Source organism: Heteronotia binoei, chromosome 3 (assembly GCF_032191835.1).
Source record: "Heteronotia binoei isolate CCM8104 ecotype False Entrance Well chromosome 3, APGP_CSIRO_Hbin_v1, whole genome shotgun sequence".
Classification (NCBI taxonomy): Eukaryota; Metazoa; Chordata; class Lepidosauria; order Squamata; family Gekkonidae; genus Heteronotia; species Heteronotia binoei.
This window is the reverse complement of record NC_083225.1, coordinates 188,452,195-188,471,003: the sequence shown is the minus strand read 5'-3', so window position 1 is coordinate 188,471,003 and position 18,809 is coordinate 188,452,195.

Sequence of the window (18,809 nt, the reverse complement as noted above, 5' to 3'; positions counted from 1 at the left end):
AGAAGCCCTGTTGGATCAGGCCAATGGCCCATCCAGTCCAACACTCTGTGTCACATAAGAACATAAGAGAAGCCATGTTGGATCAGGCCAATGGCCCATCCAGTCCAACACTCTGTGTCACATAAGAACATAAGAGAAGCCATGTTGGATCAGGCCAGTGGCCCATCCAGTCCGACACTCTGTGTCACATAAGAACATAAGAGAAGCCATGTTGGATCAGGCCAGTGGCCCATCCAGTCCAGCACTCTGTGTCACATAAGAACATAAGAGAAGCCATGTTGGATCAGGCCAATGGCCCATCCAGTCCAACACTCTGTGTCATGTAAGAACATAAGAGAAGCCATGTTGGATCAGGCCAGTGGCCCATCCAGTCCAACACTCTGTGTCATGTAAGAACATAAGAGAAGCCATGTTGGATCAGGCCAATGGCCCATCCAGTCCAACAATCTGTGTCAGATAAGAACATAAGAGAAGCCATGTTGGATCAGGCCAGTGGCCCATCCAGTCCAACACTCTGTGTCACATAAGAACATAAGAGAAGCCATGTTGGATCAGGCCAGTGGCCCATCCAGTCCAGCACTCTGTGTCACATAAGAACATAAGAGAAGCCATGTTGGATCAGGCCAATGGCCCATCCAGTCCAACACTCTGTGTCATGTAAGAACATAAGAGAAGCCATGTTGGATCAGGCCAATGGCCCATCCAGTCCAACACTCTGTGTCACATAAGAACATAAGAGAAGCCATGTTGGATCAGGTCAATGGCCCATCCAGTCCAACACTCTGTGTCACATAAGAACATAAGAGAAGCCATGTTGGATCAGGCCAATGGCCCATCCAGTCCAACACTCTGTGTCACATAAGAACATAAGAGAAGCCCTGTTGGATCAGGCCAATGGCCCATCCAGTCCAACACTCTGTGTCACATAAGAACATAAGAGAAGCCATGTTGGATCAGGCCAATGGCCCATCCAGTCCAACACTCTGTGTCACATAAGAACATAAGAGAAGCCATGTTGGATCAGGCCAGTGGCCCATCCAGTCCGACACTCTGTGTCACATAAGAACATAAGAGAAGCCATGTTGGATCAGGCCAGTGGCCCATCCAGTCCAGCACTCTGTGTCATGTAAGAACATAAGAGAAGCCATGTTGGATCAGGCCAGTGGCCCATCCAGTCCAACACTCTGTGTCATGTAAAGAACATAAGAGAAGCCATGTTGGATCAGGCCAATGGCCCATCCAGTCCAACAATCTGTGTCAGATAAGAACATAAGAGAAGCCATGTTGGATCAGGCCAGTGGCCCATCCAGTCCAACACTCTGTGTCACATAAGAACATAAGAGAAGCCATGTTGGATCAGGCCAGTGGCCCATCCAGTCCAGCACTCTGTGTCACATAAGAACATAAGAGAAGCCATGTTGGATCAGGCCATGGCCCATCCAGTCCAACACTCTGTGTCATGTAAGAACATAAGAGAAGCCATGTTGGATCAGGCCAATGGCCCATCCAGTCCAACACTCTGTGTCACATAAGAACATAAGAGAAGCCATGTTGGATCAGGTCAATGGCCCATCCAGTCCAACACTCTGTGTCACATAAGAACATAAGAGAAGCCATGTTGGATCAGGCCAATGGCCCATCCAGTCCAACACTCTGTGTCACAGAAGAACATAAGAGAAGCCATGTTGGATCAGGCCAATGGCCCATCCAGTCCAGCACTCTGTGTCGCATAAGAACATAAGAGAAGCCATGTTGGATCAGGCCAATGGCCCATCCAGTCCAACACTCTGTGTCAGATAAGAACATAAGAGAAGCCATGCTGGATCAGGCCAATGGCCCATCTAGTCCAACACTCTATGTCACACAGTGGCCAAAAAAACCCCAGGTGCCATCAGGAGGTCCACCAGTGGGGCTAGGACACTAGAAGCCCTCCCACTGTGCCCCCCAAGCACCTAGAATACAGCATCACTTGCCCCAGACAGAGTTCCAAAGACAAGCTGTGGCTAATAGCCACTGATGGACCTCTGCTCCATATTTTTATCTAAACCCCTCTTGAAGCTGGCTATGCTTGTAGCCGCCACCACCTCCTGTGGAAGTGAATTCCACATATTAATCTCCCTTTGGGTGAAGAAGGGCTTCCTTTGATCCGTTCTAACCCGACTGCTCGTCAATTTCATGGAATGTCCACGAGTTCTCATATTGTGAGAAAGAGAGAAAAATACTTCTTTCTCTACCTTCTCTATCCCATGCATATGAGATCCGGCCCTCATGAGTTTGACACTTCTGCTTTCAGCTGGTAAAAACTTTTTTTTTTTTTAAATTTGCCCGAGCCCCTGGCAACCTCTGATTGTTCTTTTAAGGCCCCTTTCTGTTGGCTGAAAGTTGTTCTTGTTTGTTTGTTTTTTTTAAAATAAACTGTTTGACTGTAATAGATATGGATGGAAACTGCCTTGGGGAGCCAGTTTGGTGTAGTGGTTAAGTGTGTGGACTCTTATCTGGGCGAACCGGGTTTGATTCCCCACTCCTCCACTTGCACCTGCTAGCATGGCCTTGGGTCAGCCATAGCTCTGGCAGAGGTTGTCCTTGAAAGGGCAGCTGCTGTGAGAGCCCTCTCCAGCCCCACCTACCTCACAGGGTGTCTGTTGTGGGGGAGGAAGGTAAAGGAGATTGTGAGCTGCTCTGAGACTCTTCGGAGTGGAGGGCAGGATATAAATCCAATATCTTCATCTACCTCACAGGGTGTCTGTTGTGGGGGAGGCAGGTAAAGGAGATTGTGAGCCGCTCTGAGACTCTTCGGAGTGGAGGGCGGGATATAAATCCAATATCTTCTTATCTTCTTCTTAATATTAGCTAAAGAGGCCCTACCCCAGTATTAATCACACACACACCCTATGAAAGAAACAACAGAGGCGACCATCAGAAGCAGACAGATCAAGGACTATCTGAATAAGTGAGCACTGACTCGTGAAAGCTCCTACCCTGCCACAAATTTTGTTAGTCTTAGGGTGCTACTCCACTGGACCCCTGCCCTTTCCTGCTACTACAGGCAAATTAATACGGCTACCCCGCCCCCCCCCCATCTTGGTCTGCCTCCGTGGAAGGCAATGCAGTTAACCGTACAGAACGGAAAACCATGAACCTTGTGAAGAAGTATCTGAAAAACCGAACGGTGATTCAGGAAAGCTCCTTCCTGCCACAAATGATGTCAGTCTCTAAGGTGCTACCGGACTCTTGACTCTTACAGCAACAGAAGCAGGGATAAAAAAAAAAGCCTAAAAATACCTGAGCCATTCGAAGCCATCTCTCTTTCTCAAGTGACCCAAGGACGCCAAATGTAGTTTGACCCAGTCCCGCATCGACACGCAACCTGGTGGCCAAATAAGAGCTGGAGCAGCCTAGTGGACACAGCATCCAACTAGGTTCCTGAGGGACATGGGCTCGAATTTCCACTCCACCGTGGGTCAGTCACATTCTCTCATCTCAGGGGTGGCCAAACTGTGGCTCGGGAGCCACAGGTGGCTCTTTCACACATAGCGTGTGGCTCTCGAAGCCCCCACTGCCCTGTCGGCTGGCTTGGAGATGTCATTTATCTCTTTAAAGCACTTCTCCAAGCCAAGTCATGGGAGATTATATTTAAAGTTGCTTTCTTTCCACCTCTCCCTCCCTCCTCCTTCCCCAATCTACTTTTCTTCCTTCCTGTCTTGTAGTTCAGGGGTTCCCAACCCCTGGTCCGTGGTCTGTTAGCAACTGGGCCATGGGTTGTAAGATTATTTCATTATATATTACAACGTAGGAAGAGGAAGAGGGGGGGGGGGAAAGGAGAAGAAAGAAGAAGAAGAAGAAAACAACATTGGATTTATATCCTGCCCTCCACTTTGAATTTCAGATTCTCAGAGTGGATCACAATCTCCTTTACCTTCCTCTCCCACAACAGACACCCTGTGAGGCGGATGGGGCTGAGGGAGCTCTCCCAGAAGCTGCCCTTTCAAGGACAGCTCTGCGAGAGCTACGACTGACCCAAGGCCATTCCAACAGCTACAAAAGGAGTGGAAAATCAAGCCCGGTTCTTTCAGATAAGAATCTGCACACTTAACCACCACACCCAACTAATAGAAATAAAGCGTACAACGGTGTCCTGAAAACCATTCCTTCCCCCGTCCCCCCAGTCCGTGGAAAAACTGTCTTCTGCAAAATCGGCCCTTAGTGCCAAAAAGGTTGGGGACCGCTGTTGTAGTTCTCAAACATCTGACGTTTATTCAATATGGCTTACGTTAAGCAAATGTGGCCCTCCCTGTTGCAGCTTAACCCAATCGGCCTACCTCGTCAAATCTTGAAAGCTAAACTGGGTCTGTCCTGGTTAGTATTTGGATGGGAGACCACCAAGGAAGTCCAGGCTTGCCCTGCAGAGGCAGGCAATGGCAAACCACCTCTGTTAGTCTCTTGCCTTGGAAACCCTACAGGGCACCGCCAGTCAGCTGTGACTTGGTGGCATAAGAACATAAGAGAAGCCATGTTGGATCAGGCCAATGGCCCATCCAGTCCAACACTCCAGTCCAACACACAGTGGCAAAAATTTTTATACATACACACACACTGTGACTAATAGCCACTGATGGACCTCTGCTCCATATTTTTACCCAATCCCCTCTTAAAGCTGGCTATGCTTTTAGCCGCCACCACCTCCTGTGGCAGTGAATTCCACATGTTAATCACCCTTTGGGTGAAGAAATACTTCCTTTTATCCGTTTTAACCTGGCTGCTCAGCAATTTCATCGAATGCCCACGAGTTCTTGTATTGTGAAGACTTTACATACATGCAACCTTTACATACATGCAACCTTTCTCACAAAATCACTGGCATGAAAAAATGGGAGCAAGGACGTTCAAAGCCACTGCGGGTTCCTATCGGGAAGAACACATGCAAATGCAAATTGCGTCTCTACCAGCAACCCTGAAGTCAGAGTTCTAAGGAGCCGTTCTCTTTTTCTCAATTAAAATTTTTTCATTCTTCCAACAGCCGTTCCCTGTGATCTATTCCCACAGATTCGTGGGAGTAGTTAAGGCCTGGCTCAAGCTTCCAAAAGCGAAGAGGGGCTAAGAGAATGCTTGCATCGTGTCCTCCTCCTTGCTCCTCCTCTTCCTGTTTTCAGGAGTGCAGGCGAAAGCTGGCTCCCATCCCTAGGGATGCCCAACAGCCCCGCACTTTCTGAGACCCCCCACACTCTGCATCGTTTTCTGCTGTCAATCACAGCTAGTAGGATCAGATACGATGGGGGGGGGGGGACAGGACACCTGCAAAAAAGACTGAAGGAGAAAACAGAAGAACAGAGAGGACTGGAGGTGGGAAAGAGCAACTGAGGCAGGCAAGAGATGTAACAACATAAGAACATAAGAGAAGCCATGTTGGATCAGGCCAACGGCCCATCCAGTCTAACACTCTGTGTCACATAAGAACATAAGAGAAGCCATGTTGGATCAGGCCAGTGGCCCATCCAGTCCAACACTCTGTGTCACATAAGAACATCAGAGAAGCCATGTTGGATCAGGCCAATGGCCCACCCAGTCCAACACTCCGTGTCACATAAGAGAAGCCATGTTGGATCAGGCCAACGGCCCATCCAGTCCAACATTCCGTGTCACATTAAGAGAAGCCATGTTGGATCAGGCCAATGGCCCATCCAGACCAACACTCTGTGTCACACAGTGGCCAAAAAACCAAGTGCCATCAAGAGGTCCACCAGTGGGGCTAGAAGCCCTCCCACTGTGCCCCCCCCAAGCACCCAGAATACAGAGCATCACTGCCCCAGACAGAGTTCCAACAATATGCTGTGGCTAATAGCCACTGCTGGACCTCTGCTCCATATGCTTGTCCAATCCCCTCTTGAAGCTGTCTACACTTGCAGCCGCCACCATCTCCTGTGGCAGTGAATTCCACATGTTAATCCCCCTTTGGGTGAAGAAGTGCTTCATTTTATCCGTTCTCACCCGACTATGCTTATAGCCGCCGCCACCTCCCGTGGCAGTGAATTCCATGAAGAAGTACACAGATCTGTGATACTGCAGAGGAAGAACAGAGCATACTCTATGGAGGGGAGAGTTAAGATGGTGACCGCCTTAGGGAGCCAAGAAAAAAGGGGCTTAATGCAACATGTAAAGACCATGCAGCTTAAAACAGTAAATAAAATTCTCTCTTGTGGTTCAGCCAGAGCAGTTCAGAGGTCGATCAGAGTCATGAGCTCATGGCATAATCCGTTCTCAGCACTCAGATCTTCAGTTGTTTATGTTCTGGGCTCCTACCTCTTCGAGGAAACGTCTGAGGAAGCGTTTCAAACAATGGAACAAACGGCTTAGGGAAGGTGTGCAACTGTGTCTTGGTGAAGGACCTGGACATTCATCTCGAATAATAAATCCTGTCTCAGTACGGGGGAGGGAAGGTGGCTCAATGGTAGAGCATCTGCTTGGTAAACAGAAGGTCCCAGGTTCAATCCCCAGCAACTCCAACTAAAAAGGGTCCAGGTGAATAGGTGAGAAAACCCTCAGCTTGAGACCTTGGAGAGCTGTTGCCAGTCTGAGCAGACAAGATTGACTTTGATAGACTGAGGGTCTGATTCACTATAAGGCAGCTTCATATATGTTCATATATAAACAGGCTTAATACAAGACAATCTACAATTCTGAGTTTTATTCCCTCAGAACTGTTTAGCAGAGCTTTTAAGACTTAAGCAGACTTATCAAGAAGTTACCCAAATAATGCGCAATAAGCTGCACACTAGCTATGCACTTATCCCCAAAACTCTTGAGCGGATGAAGCGACCTAGTGAGCTCATGCAATGTACGTTACACTATACATTGGTTTTGCACCAGTGTATCAGTCAGTGTAAGAACCCCATACTGCAGAGTGGTATAGCTGCAGTACTGCAGTCCTAAGCTCTACTCATGACCTGAGTTCGATCCCAGTGGAAGCTGGGTTCAGGCAGCCAGCTCGAGGTTGACTCAGCCTTCCATCTTTCTGAGGTTGGTAAAATGAGTCCCCAGCTTGCTGGGAGGGAAGTGTAGATGACCGGGGAAGGTCGAGGACCTGCCTACCTGAGGGACCGTCTTTCCCCATACGAGCCCCAGAGAGCATTGAGGTCAGCAGGGAAGAACAAGCTGACTATCCCCGGGCCAAAGGAGGCGAAACTGCAGAACACCCGCACATGGGCCTTCTCCATTGCAGCTCCATGCCTCTGGAACCAGCTCCCGGAAGAGGTGCGGGCCCTGCGGAGTCTTGGCCAATTCCGCAGGGCCTGCAAGACCATCCTTTTTAGGTTGGCCTTTGTGGACTGCTGATTAAGGATCGCTGAACTGATGGATCCGCCTAGGTGACTTCTGCCTCAGTAGTCTTCGCCATTATGCTGACAGAATAGCACCAGGAATACCACTGTCACTGCTAAATTATGTTGCATTACGTTAAATGTGAATTAGAATGGTTTTAAGATAATGTTGGTTTTAAAGGTTTTGTATAACTATTGTATGAAGATGTTGTTAGCCGCCCTGAGCCTGCCTAGGCGGGGAGGGCGGAATACAAATAAAATTTTATTATTATTATTATTAATGGCAAACCACCCTGTAAAAAGTCTGCAATGAAAACGTTGTGAAAGCAACGTCACCCCAGAGTCGGAAACGACTGGTGCTCGCACAGGGACTACCTTTTTTATAAGTCAGTGCACCTGCTTCGGCAGGGAGGGTGGGATATAAATCTGAGAAATAAAATAAATAGAGGTTACTGTGTCAGATTAGGATCTGGGAAACTGAGTTTGAATCCCCACCATGCATGGAAGATCTCAATATCTGAATACCTTACCGAATACCTGTCTGCATCGTACCGACAAAGGGACACCTTTGCTTGTTACCGGATCTTCACGTAAGCAGCGATTTGGGTAACACTTCTTGGGTGACCTTGGGCCAGTCACACACCTAACCTACCTTACAGGGTTGTGGTGTGGGTATGAACATATGAAGCTGCCTTCTACTCAATCAGACCCCCCCCCCTCGGTCCATCAAAGTCAGTATTGCCTACTCAGACTGGCAGCGGCTCTCCAGGGTCTCAGGCTGAGGCTTTTCAAGCCTATTTTCCTGGACCCTTTTTAGTTGGAGATGCTGGGGATTGAACCTGGGACCTTCTGCTTACCAAGCAGATGCTCTGCCACTGAACCACTGTCCCTCCCCTAAAATGGAGGAGAGAACAAGGTAGACCACTTTGGGTCCCCACTGGGGGAGAAAGGCGGGATATGAATAAAGGCAAATGCAATTTTGGGCTGCATCAACAGAAGTCTAGTGTCCAGATCATGTGAAGTGATGGTATCGCTTTGCCCCGCTCTGGTAAGACCTCACCTGGAGTATTGTGTTCAGTTTTGCACACCACATTTTAAGAAGACTATGGACAAGCTGGAACGGGTCCAGAGGAAGGCGACAAAGATGGTGAGGGGTCTGGAGATCAAGTCCTAAGAGGAAAGTTTGAAGGGGCTGAACATATTTCGCCTGGAGAGGAGGCGGCTGAGAGGTGATAGGATCACCATCTTCAAGTACTTGAAGCGCTCTCATACAGAGGATGGTGCGGAATTGTTTCCTGTGGCCCCAGAAGGTAGGACCAGAACCAATGAGTCGAAATTACATCAGAAAAGTTTCCCGTTCAACATTAGAAAGAACTTCGTGACACAGCAGTTCTTCAGTGGAACAGGCTTCCTCAGGAGGTGGGGAGCTCTTCTTCCATGGAGGTTTTTAAACAGAGGCTAGATGGCCACCTGACAGCAATGCTGATCCCATGAACTTAGGGGGAGGTGTGTGTGGAGTTTCCTGCATTGTGCAGAGGGTAAGACTAGATGACCCCTGGGGATCACTTCCAACTCTATGATTCTGTGATTCTACAGAAACACCATTTTTAACTGAAAACTTTCCCCCAAAGAGTCCTAGGTGCTGTAATTTGGCCTCCCCCAAAGAACTGCAGCGTTCCCTGCAGTTCCCAGCATTCCCTGCAGTTCCCAGCATTCTCTGCAGAGAGGGATTAACCGTTAAACAATTCATGTCAGCAGCATGCAGGTGCGCTAAGCCGAAATGACTTCCGTCCACTTGGACGGGCACAGCTAGGGAGCACAGACTTCTGCAGCAGCCTTTACCGCTAGCCTGGAAAAAAACAGCACAAAGGAATACGGGAAGCACAGTCCACCCCACCCTTCAAGAAAGTGAAAATCGGGGGCAAACAATGGAAAGCGCAACTCTTTACTGATTTATTTTAAGTCAAGTTAAGCGAGCACGCATCAAAAGCACAACCCCAACTTTTGGCATTATCAAGCATACACGCTCCCCAAGTATAACACCAAGAATGTATTCAGAAGCAATGAAAAGTTGTTTGTGAAGCTACTGTAAATTACGGTCACAATCAACCGACGCTCAAGCAGTTAAAGAGCTCTTTGGAACTCTGAATTATTTCAGTGACCCTAGTTGCAAGCGCTATCAACAAAGACATTCACCTCTCAGAGTTGTCAACCTCATGACAGTTGCCCAAAAAACCCAAACCCTCAAATAACCAAGCAGCGTCCAATAAAAAGGCCCATAACTCGCAGAGATAGAGTGGAAGGGGATTAGTTCATGTGCATGCAAACTGCTACCCCAGAGTTTTAAAAAGTGGCATTTTTATCTGAACAAAAGGCCAAGGAACTCAAGGAGAAAGGCAATATTGTCCTTGATCCTTCGGAACGACTTCCAACACAAATGGGTCTCCTTTGCTTACCCTAAGCCAGGGGTGTCAAACATGCAGTCCGAGGGTGGAATCAGGCCCCCCGAGAACTCCTATTAAGCTGCGAGCAACTCACTGTCATCTGCTTCCTTCACCCTCTCTCTTGCTTCCTTTTGCATCACAGCTTGCTTTGCCAAGCTTGCTCAATCGCACAGGAGCAACAGAGCAAAACCTCTACTTTCTCCGTTAGCTGACCAGCACACGAAGCAACTTATGTACAAAAGCTCACAATGCGCAGCCATTTCATGTTTTCCCCGGGTCTTAGGCACAAAACACTGACCATGAGATTTCTGTAACAAATGTCAATAAATCAAAAGTAGGTTTGCAGCTTACACACATACACCTGAACAACACCTGAACAGCATACTCGAGTTTGTTACAGCACAGACACCGTCTCCAGATTTTGATACAATAATCCAGACACGAGGTGTCTGTTATCAGAAACTGTGAAAGAAACAAAATATTGCAAGAGTGCTAAACTTTAAACCATATTTTAAGTTTTTTAAGACTCTCTAATTGTGTTTGCCTCTGCCCTTTATAAAGTTTATATCTCTGGTACCCGGCATTAGATTTTATGACACATGGCCCGGCCCGACAAGGTCTCATTTTATGACAGATCCGTCCCTCATAACAAATGAGTTTCAACACTCCTGCCCTAAGCCCTCTTAACTGACTTCCCAGGAGATGACATTGATGGGGCTTCACATCCAGCCGGCCCTAAGAACCAGGCAAAAGTGGGGGTTAGCAGCAGGACGAGGCCTTCTATATGCCACAGAGAACTAAGCTGAAAGACTAGATGACCCTGGGGATCACTTCCAACTCTATGATTCTAAATAAGCACCATTTTCCAATTTTAGGATTCACTGTATCCTGCAGGGCTGGGGCAGCACGCATCTCAAATGCTGCCATCTCTGCAAGCGATGGATGAATACAAGCAAAAAAGCAGACCACGTTACTAATAACACAGAAAACAACAGGCCCCCTGGCCTATTCTCCCATGCAGTTCCTTCAGAATGCACCCTTCATACCTATCTGGAAATGAGGAGCTCTTCCGCTTGCTGCGGAACTCGTGAGGTGAGAAGCAGTGTTTCCCTCTAAGATAGTGTGAGCTAGCTCACAGATTTTAAGCCTCCGCCTCACACATTCTTCTCTTAGCTCAGGAAAAATGGCCCCAGAGCACAATAATTTATGCACTAACTCACAACTTTAAGGCCACCGGCTCACAACTTTTAATACCAGCAGCTCACAAAGTAGAATTTTTGCTCACAAGACTCTGTAACTTAGAGGGAGCCTTGGTGTTAAGTAAGCCCAGACGTTTTATAGCAGACTGAACTTATTTCAATCTTTAGCAGTCTACTAGAAAAAACTAGCCCCCCCCCCCCCCGGTGATTTAAATTTACAAAGCAAGAGCACATACACAGGATCTCTTCAGTCAAGGCATAACTAATCTGGCTCAAACGTTCTTGAACCGGGGTGGCCAAACTGTGGCTCTTTCACACATATTGTGTGGCTCTCCAAGCCCCCATCGCCCCATCAGCTGGTTTGGAGAAGGCATTTCTCTCTTGAAATCGCTTCTCCAAGCCAAACCAGCTGACTGCTTGGCGAATGCATTTAAAGTTGCTTTCTTTCCGCCTCTCCCTCCCCGGATCTATTTGCTTGCCTTCCTTCCCCTCTCCCTGTCTCATGGCTCTTAAAACATCTGACATTTATTCTCTGCAGCTCTTAACGTTAAGCAAGTTCGGCCACCCCTGTTCTTGAATACGGCCTCTCGCTTGGAGACCTAACAAGGGGTGCACTTGATCACCTAGTCCAGCGCTCTTGGCAAGGGAGCCGGCCGGCGCTCAGCCGACCAGCTACGGTCTGCCTTCCGATCCATCCTACTTCAAGGAAAACAGCATGTAACCTATGTATTCTCATCCTCCGAGAAGTCATTATTCTCTTCTAGTGCTGCTCCCAATTCAGCTTCCTAGTGCAGAGAGAAGAGAAGCGGGGAGTGCGTATCAAGAATCAGGAAAAAGAATCCCTTCTAGGCTCTGCGTCTGCAGCCTAGAAAGGGAGGAGACGAGTATGAAGATTCCAAACCCTTCCCACTTCTGTGGGATACCGATAAGCGAGACAGATGAACACACCTCCAATAGAGAAAGGAGGGGGGGGAACCCAGCATCCTCCCCAAAGACGAGTAAGGGGAGGGAAAGGAGAAAGAAGGCAAACCAAGAAAGGCCTGTTAGAGAAAAGGTCCCGAGGAGGGCTGGCGGCAGGGGGAACCCTTCCCCACAAAGGAGCACAAAGAGGAACGTCCCACAGAGGCTGATGGGAGAAAGAAATCAGGAAGAACTTCCAGGACAGAACACTGGGGGGGGAAGCAAGGCCAGCCCCTCCCACACAGCCTTCAGAAGAATGAGAGTCATTGTTTTTCCTAGAACAACACGCCCCCCTCTGCTCTTTCACAAATAACACACACAACAACACAGGTTTCCTTTACACCCGGCAAAAGAACAAGAGGAAGGGGCCTATTCCCAGGAAACGTGAGGATTGGGATAGAAACCCACTCGAGAGTCCACAACAAGACTTGTTTCCCAGATCCCCAGGGGTGGGTGGCGGGGTTGCCTTTCACCTTCATTTCCTCTCCTTCCCCATGGAAACGAAACCCCCCCACACACACACACCCCGTCTAAGCTTTCCTCCTCCCCCTAGATCTCTCATGGGGGGGGAGGGGAGGTAAAGGAGATTGCGACCCCTATGAGACTCTGAGGCTGCGATCACACATGCTAAATAATGCAGTTTCAATCCACTTTCAAACTGGATCCCCCCGTTTCACACAACAAAATCCAGTTAGAAACTGCACTGAAAGTGGATGTGTGATCGCAGCCTGAGATTCAGAGCATAAGGCGGGATATAAATCCAATATCATCTTCATCTTCTTCTTCTCTGCCCCCTCCCCCAACTCCTATTGTCACCTCCTGGGGCAGAGACCTGCCTTGGGGGGGGGCTGATGTTCAAGGGGCCCGCCCAGAAGACAGACTCTCTCACTCAGAAGAGAAAGAGTCTGCTGCAAGGGGGGGGGGGGCAAAGGTCTTTTCCCCTCCCCATAAAGAAAAAGTTTTTTCCTTCCACTCCATTGTGGGGGGGGCAGGAGGCGTTTTGTGTGCACGCAGAGGAACCCTTTGCAGAATCTCCCCCCTCCTTTTTATTGAAGAGGAGGAACAGTGCGTGCCCCCAAAGGGTCTCCTCTCCCCCCCCTTTGTGGGAATGGACGAAGAAGGCTCCTCGAGCACTCGGGGGAGGGGACATCTCTCCCCTTCCCCTTCAAGACTCGCTTTTTCTTCCCACTCCATTGCAGGGGAGGGGGGAGCGTTTTTCCTGGGGGAGAGACCTACTGAACACAGACTCCTCTCTTGGAAGAGCCCAAGGCAAAGTATGTGTGGGGGGGACATCTCTCCCCTTAAAGACTCATTTTTTCTTCCCACTCCATTGCAGGGGCCGCTTTGCAATTCGGAGGAGGCGAAGAAACCCTTTGCAGGCCCCCCCTTTATGGAAGAGGGTCCCCTCCCCCCCTTGTGAGAATGGACCAAGAAGGCTCCTCGGGGCAGAGACCTACTGCCATTGAAGAACACAGACTCCTCACTCGGAAGAGCCCAATGCAAAGTGTGTGGGGGGACATCTCTCCCCTTCCCCTTAAAGAGTCGTTTTTTCATCCCACTCCATTGCGGGGGGGGGGGGGGCACTTTACAATTCAGAGGCAAAGAAGCCCTTTGCAGGCCTCTCCCCCCCTTTATTAAAGAGGTGGGGCCGCACGTGCCCCCCAAAGGGTCTCCTTCCCCCCCCCTTGTGGGAATGGACGAAGAAGGCTCCTCGGGGCAGAGACCTACTGAAACACAGACTCCACACTTGGAAGAGCCCAATGCAAAGTGGGGGGGATCATCTCTCCCCCTCCCTTTAAAAAAGCACTCTTTCCCCCCCCCACACACACACACACTCCATTGCGGGGGGCGTTTTGCAATGCTGAAGAGGCGAAGGAACCCTTTGCAGGCCTCTCCCCCCCCTTTATCGAAGATAAAGACCCCAAAGGATCTCCTTCCCCCCCCCCCTTTGTGAGAATGGACGAAGAAGGCTCCTGACCTACTGACGTTGCAGAACACAGACTCCACACTCGGAAGAGCCCAATGCAAAGTGGGGGAGGGCATCTCTCCCCCTCCCTTTAAAAAAAGACTCTTCCCCCCCACACACACCCTCCATTGCGGGGGCGTTTTGCAATGCTGAAGAGGCAAAGAAACCCTTTGCAAGCCTCTCTCCCCACTTTATCAAAGAGGAGGGGCCGTGCGTGCCCTCAAAGGATCTCCTCCCCCCCCCCCTTTGTGAGAGTGGACGAAGAAGCCTCCTCGGGGCAGAGACCTACTGACGTTGAAGAACAGACTCCACACTCGGAAGAGCCCAATGCAAAGTGGGGGGGTCATCTCCCCCCTCCCTTTAAAAAAAGACTCTCCCCACACACACACACACACACTCCATTGCGGGGGCGTTTTGCAATGCTGAAGAGGCGAAGGAACCCTTTGCAGGCCTCTCCCCCCCCCCCTTTATCAAAGAGGAGGGACCGCGCGTGCCCTCAAAGGGTCTCCTTCCCCCCCCTTCCTTTGTGGGAATGGACCAAGAAGGCTCCTCGGGGCAGAGACCTACTGACGTTGCAGAACACAGACTCCACACTCGGAAGAGCCCAATGCAAAGTGTGTGGGGGGGTCATCTTTCCCCCTCCCTTTAAAAAAAGACTCTTCCCCCCCACACACACACACACTCCATCGGGGGGGCGTTTTGCAATGCTGAAGAGGCGAAGGAACCCTTTGCAGGCCTCTCCCCCCCCCCTTTATCGAAGATAAAGACCCCAAAGGATCTCCTCCCCCCCCCGTGGGAATGGACCAAGAAGGCCCAACTGGGGGGGGGCAATATACGCAAAGCAGACGGCGCAGCCCCCCCTCCCCCCGCCTAAATGGCCGCCTCCGGCTTGGAGGAAGGAGGGAGGGAGGGAGGGAGGCGGAGGTGGGGGGCCTCCTCTTACCCTGCTCGCCGGGCTCCTGCAGGGCTCGCTCCAGCTCCGGGAAGGGCAGCTCGGGCAGGTCGAGGAGGGCGCCGTACCTCTCCAGGAAGGAGCAGACGACGGCGAAGTTGGGCCAGGAGCCCGGGCCGAGCGGGGCGGCGGAGGGAGGAGGAGGGGACGAGGAGGGGGGAGCCGCCGCCGCAGCCGCCATCTTGGAACCTGAGAGGATGGAGGGAGAAGGAGAAGGGAGGGAGGGAGGAGGGGAGGCGGGCGGGCCGCCCGGCCGGCGGGGGGCGCTGCGGGCGGAGGCCCACAATGCCCCGCGCGCGCCGGAGCCCCCGGTTGGGTTTCAACGGTCGGGAAGAAGCGAGAAGGGGGCGGGTTTAGGAAGACCGCTCTCGTTGGTTGGTTCTTCTTCGGCCTGATTGACACAGGAACTAAAACGAGGCAGCGGCGGACGGGTGAGGAGAGAGTGAGAGAGGAGGAGGCGGGGATAGAACGCCGCCCGAGCCAATGGCAGAGGCGGCGCCCGGGGAAGGCGTGGCAGGGATCAGAAAAGGGACGCGAGAGGGAGCTGCCAGTCCTCGAAAAAGAGGGCGTGGCAGGGGGAAAAAAGGAGGGGGCGGGGATGCGGTTCTCTAGTGGGCGCCGCTCGGGTCTGTATGCTGCCGGGGCCAATGGGAGGCGCGAGGGGGCGGGGCTTGGCGGAGGAGGGGGCGGGGCGGGGAGAAGAGGGGGGGAAAGGCCGTTTTTGCTGTTAGGCAGGTAAGAGGGGAGGAGGCGAGGGAGGGGAGGGGCTGAGAACGTTGGCATAGCGGGGAGGGCGCCGGAGCGGGATTCGGGAGAGTTTAGGGTTCGAATCCCCATATGGCCCCTGATAGAAATTCACGGGATGATCTTTGCTAGACCTGCCCTGCAGGGCTGTTGTGTAGGACGGCCAGTCCCCCGGTATGGAGGCCCTCCGCCTGCTCCTGGGTCATCAGAAAGCGGGGGCAGGGGAGGGAAATGTCTGCTGGACACTCCATTATTCCCTACGGAGACCAATTCCCACACAGTATAATGGAGAATTGATCTGGGGTGGGGCTGTTTTTTGAGGTAGAGGCACCACATTTGCAGCATAGCATCCGAGGCCTCTCCTCAAAACACCCTCCAAGTTTCAAAAGGATTGGACCAGGGAGTCCAATTCTATGAGCCCGAAAAGAAGGGGCCCCTATCCTTCATTATTTTCCAGTGCGGGGAAAGCTTTTAAAAGGTGTGCGGTCCCTTTAAGTGTGATGGTTAGAACTCCCTTTGGCGTTCAGTCTTGCTTGCCACACCCTTGCTCCCGGCTCCACCCCCAGTGTCTCCTGGCTCCACCCCCAAACTCCCCAGATATGCCTTGAATTGGACTTGGCAACCCCCGGGGAAGCATGAACTCCTAAATGGGACCTGGTGAATGTCTCCAGCCTGCCTTGGGTTCAAATCCCCGGCCTTGACAAGTCAGTGGTTGGCCTTCGGCCAGTTAAAATCACTCTCAGCCCAGCCAACCTCACAGGGTTGTTGTTTAAGCGAAATAGAAGAAACATCAATGGGGAGCATGGAGTAATAATTCTAGCATTAGATGTATGGTTCAGTTCCTCACATTGCACAAGACTTTTGTCCCAGGTTTACAATAGAGTATTCGAGGTGGGCCAGTTGGTGTCTCTCTGGGCCAGATGGTATAATATCTGTCGTCACAGATTTCTGTTCGGAAATGCCTGGTGGAAGAGCGCCGCTTTGCAGGCCCTGCGGAACTGTGAGCTCTCGCAGGGCCCTAACCTTTTCCTGAAGCTCCTTCCACCAGTAAGGAGCCGCCACAGAAAAGGCCCTGGCTCTGGTCATCTTGAGCCTGGCCTCTTTTATGCTGGGGATCGAGAGCAGGTTCTGAGACCCTGTTCGAAGTGCTCTCTGGGGTACATGCGGGGAAAGGCGGTCCCTAAGGCATGCAGGTCCGTATCGTTCACTGACGGGGAGTGGTGGGGGACGGGACAGAGTAAAGGTGCTTTTTCATGAAGCAATGGCAGATAATCTTTGGTAAATTCAGCCCCTGTGGACTCCAGTTGCTCTCGGCCTGACATTTGAAGCTCCAAACTGACATCCCTTTCTTGCCAAGTTGGGGGCAGAGAATCTACTTTTGGCCAGCCGGCTACTAAGCATAAGTTCTGAGCTAGGTTGAGCGGTTAGCATTGCGTTATTTGATCCTTTCTGTGACGATCAGCAGGCGTTCCTTATGGCTGGGGACAGGAAAATCTGTTCATCCGGAGATTTCTTTTTGAGAGACGGAGGAGTGGGTGTTTTCCATTCCCACCCACCCCCCTTAAAATGGAGACACTAGTGTCTTTGCAAAGGATTTCCGGGGGGGGGGGGTGGAAATAGGCACAATTTGAAGAACGAGAGAGGAGGGCGTACGCGTCTCAGACTGAAACCCCAGGTGTACCCAAAGCAGAGCGATGCGTCATTCCAGCCATTTAATGTCATGTTTTATTATTACCTTGGATTTTTTTTTTTATCCCACCCTCTCTGCAAGCGGACCCAGGGCGGCTGACAGTCAGTTTAAATAACTTCAACAATAAATACCATCAAAACATTTTATGTTGTTGTTTAGCAGCAACCTAGGCGGGATCGTCCTTTTCTAACAGTGAGCCGTCGTGATCGCGATTTCTCAGTAGGGTAGCAATTTCTCAGTAGGGTAGCGGTCCTCTCCTGGTTTAGGTGCCGAAAGCCTGTCGAAATAACGCGGTTTTGCAAGCCCTGCAGAATTGAGAGAGATCCCGCAGGGCCCTTATGGCCTCTGGGAGGGCATTCCACATTTCAGGTGCTGCCACTGAGAAGGCCCTGGTCCGTGTAGAGCACAGCCTGACCTCCCTTGGTCCGGGGATGGACCGTAGATGCTACGCTCTCTGGGGAACACGTGGGGAAAGGCGGTCCTATATATAGACAAGCCCCCGATCATACAGGGCTTTAAAGGTGAGCACCAACACCTTGAAACGGACTCGGAACACAATAGGTAGCCCGTGCAGCTCTTTCAGCACTGGCTGGATGTGCTCCCATCGAGGGAGTCCCATTGACAGCCGCGCTGCTGCGTTCTGTACTAGCTGTAGTTTCTGAGTCAGGGTCAAGGGTAGCCTTATGTAGAGAGCATTACAGTGATCTGGTATCGAGGTGACCGTAGCATGGTTTTGAAAGTTGCTGGAAGGCCGTGTGAAAAGAGACCATGTTTTGGGATCTGAGACCTTGCTGAGCAGCTAGTATTCTCTGAAAGCTGCATTCACTCTCCCAAACAATATGATGCCAGCACGACGTTATATTTGGAGGACTGAGGCATTCCAGGTTTGGAGCTGCGCAGGATTCTTTTAGCTAGAATCATAGAGTTGGAAGGGACCTCTAGGGTCGTCTAGTCCAGCCCCCTGCACAATGCAGGAGACTCACAAACACCTCCCCCTAAATTCACAGGATCCTCAGTGCTCTCAGATGGCCATCCAGCCTCTGTTCAAAAACCTCCACAGAAGGAGAGCCCACCATCTCCCGAGGAAGCCTGTTCTGCTGAGGAATCGCTCTAACGGTCAAGAAGTTCTTCATAATGTTGAACCCGAAACTTTTTTTGATTTAATTTCAACCCATTGTTTTTGGTCCTACCTGCTGGGGCCACAGAAAACAATTCCACCCCACCGTCTATAGGACAGCCCTTCAAGTACTTGAAGGTGGTGATCGTATCATCTCTCAGCTGCCTCCTCTCCAGGCTAAACATGCCCAGCTCCTTCAACCTTTCCTCATAGGACTTGGTCTCCAGACCCCTCACCATCTTCGTTGCCCTCCTCTGGACCCGTTCCATCTTGTCTGTATCCTTCTTAAATTGTGGTGCCCAAAACTGAACACAAGACTCCAGGTGAGGTCTTACCAGAGCAGAGTAAAGCGATACCATCACATCACATGATCTGGACACTAGACTTCTGTTGACACAGCCCAAAATTGCATTTGCAAAATTGA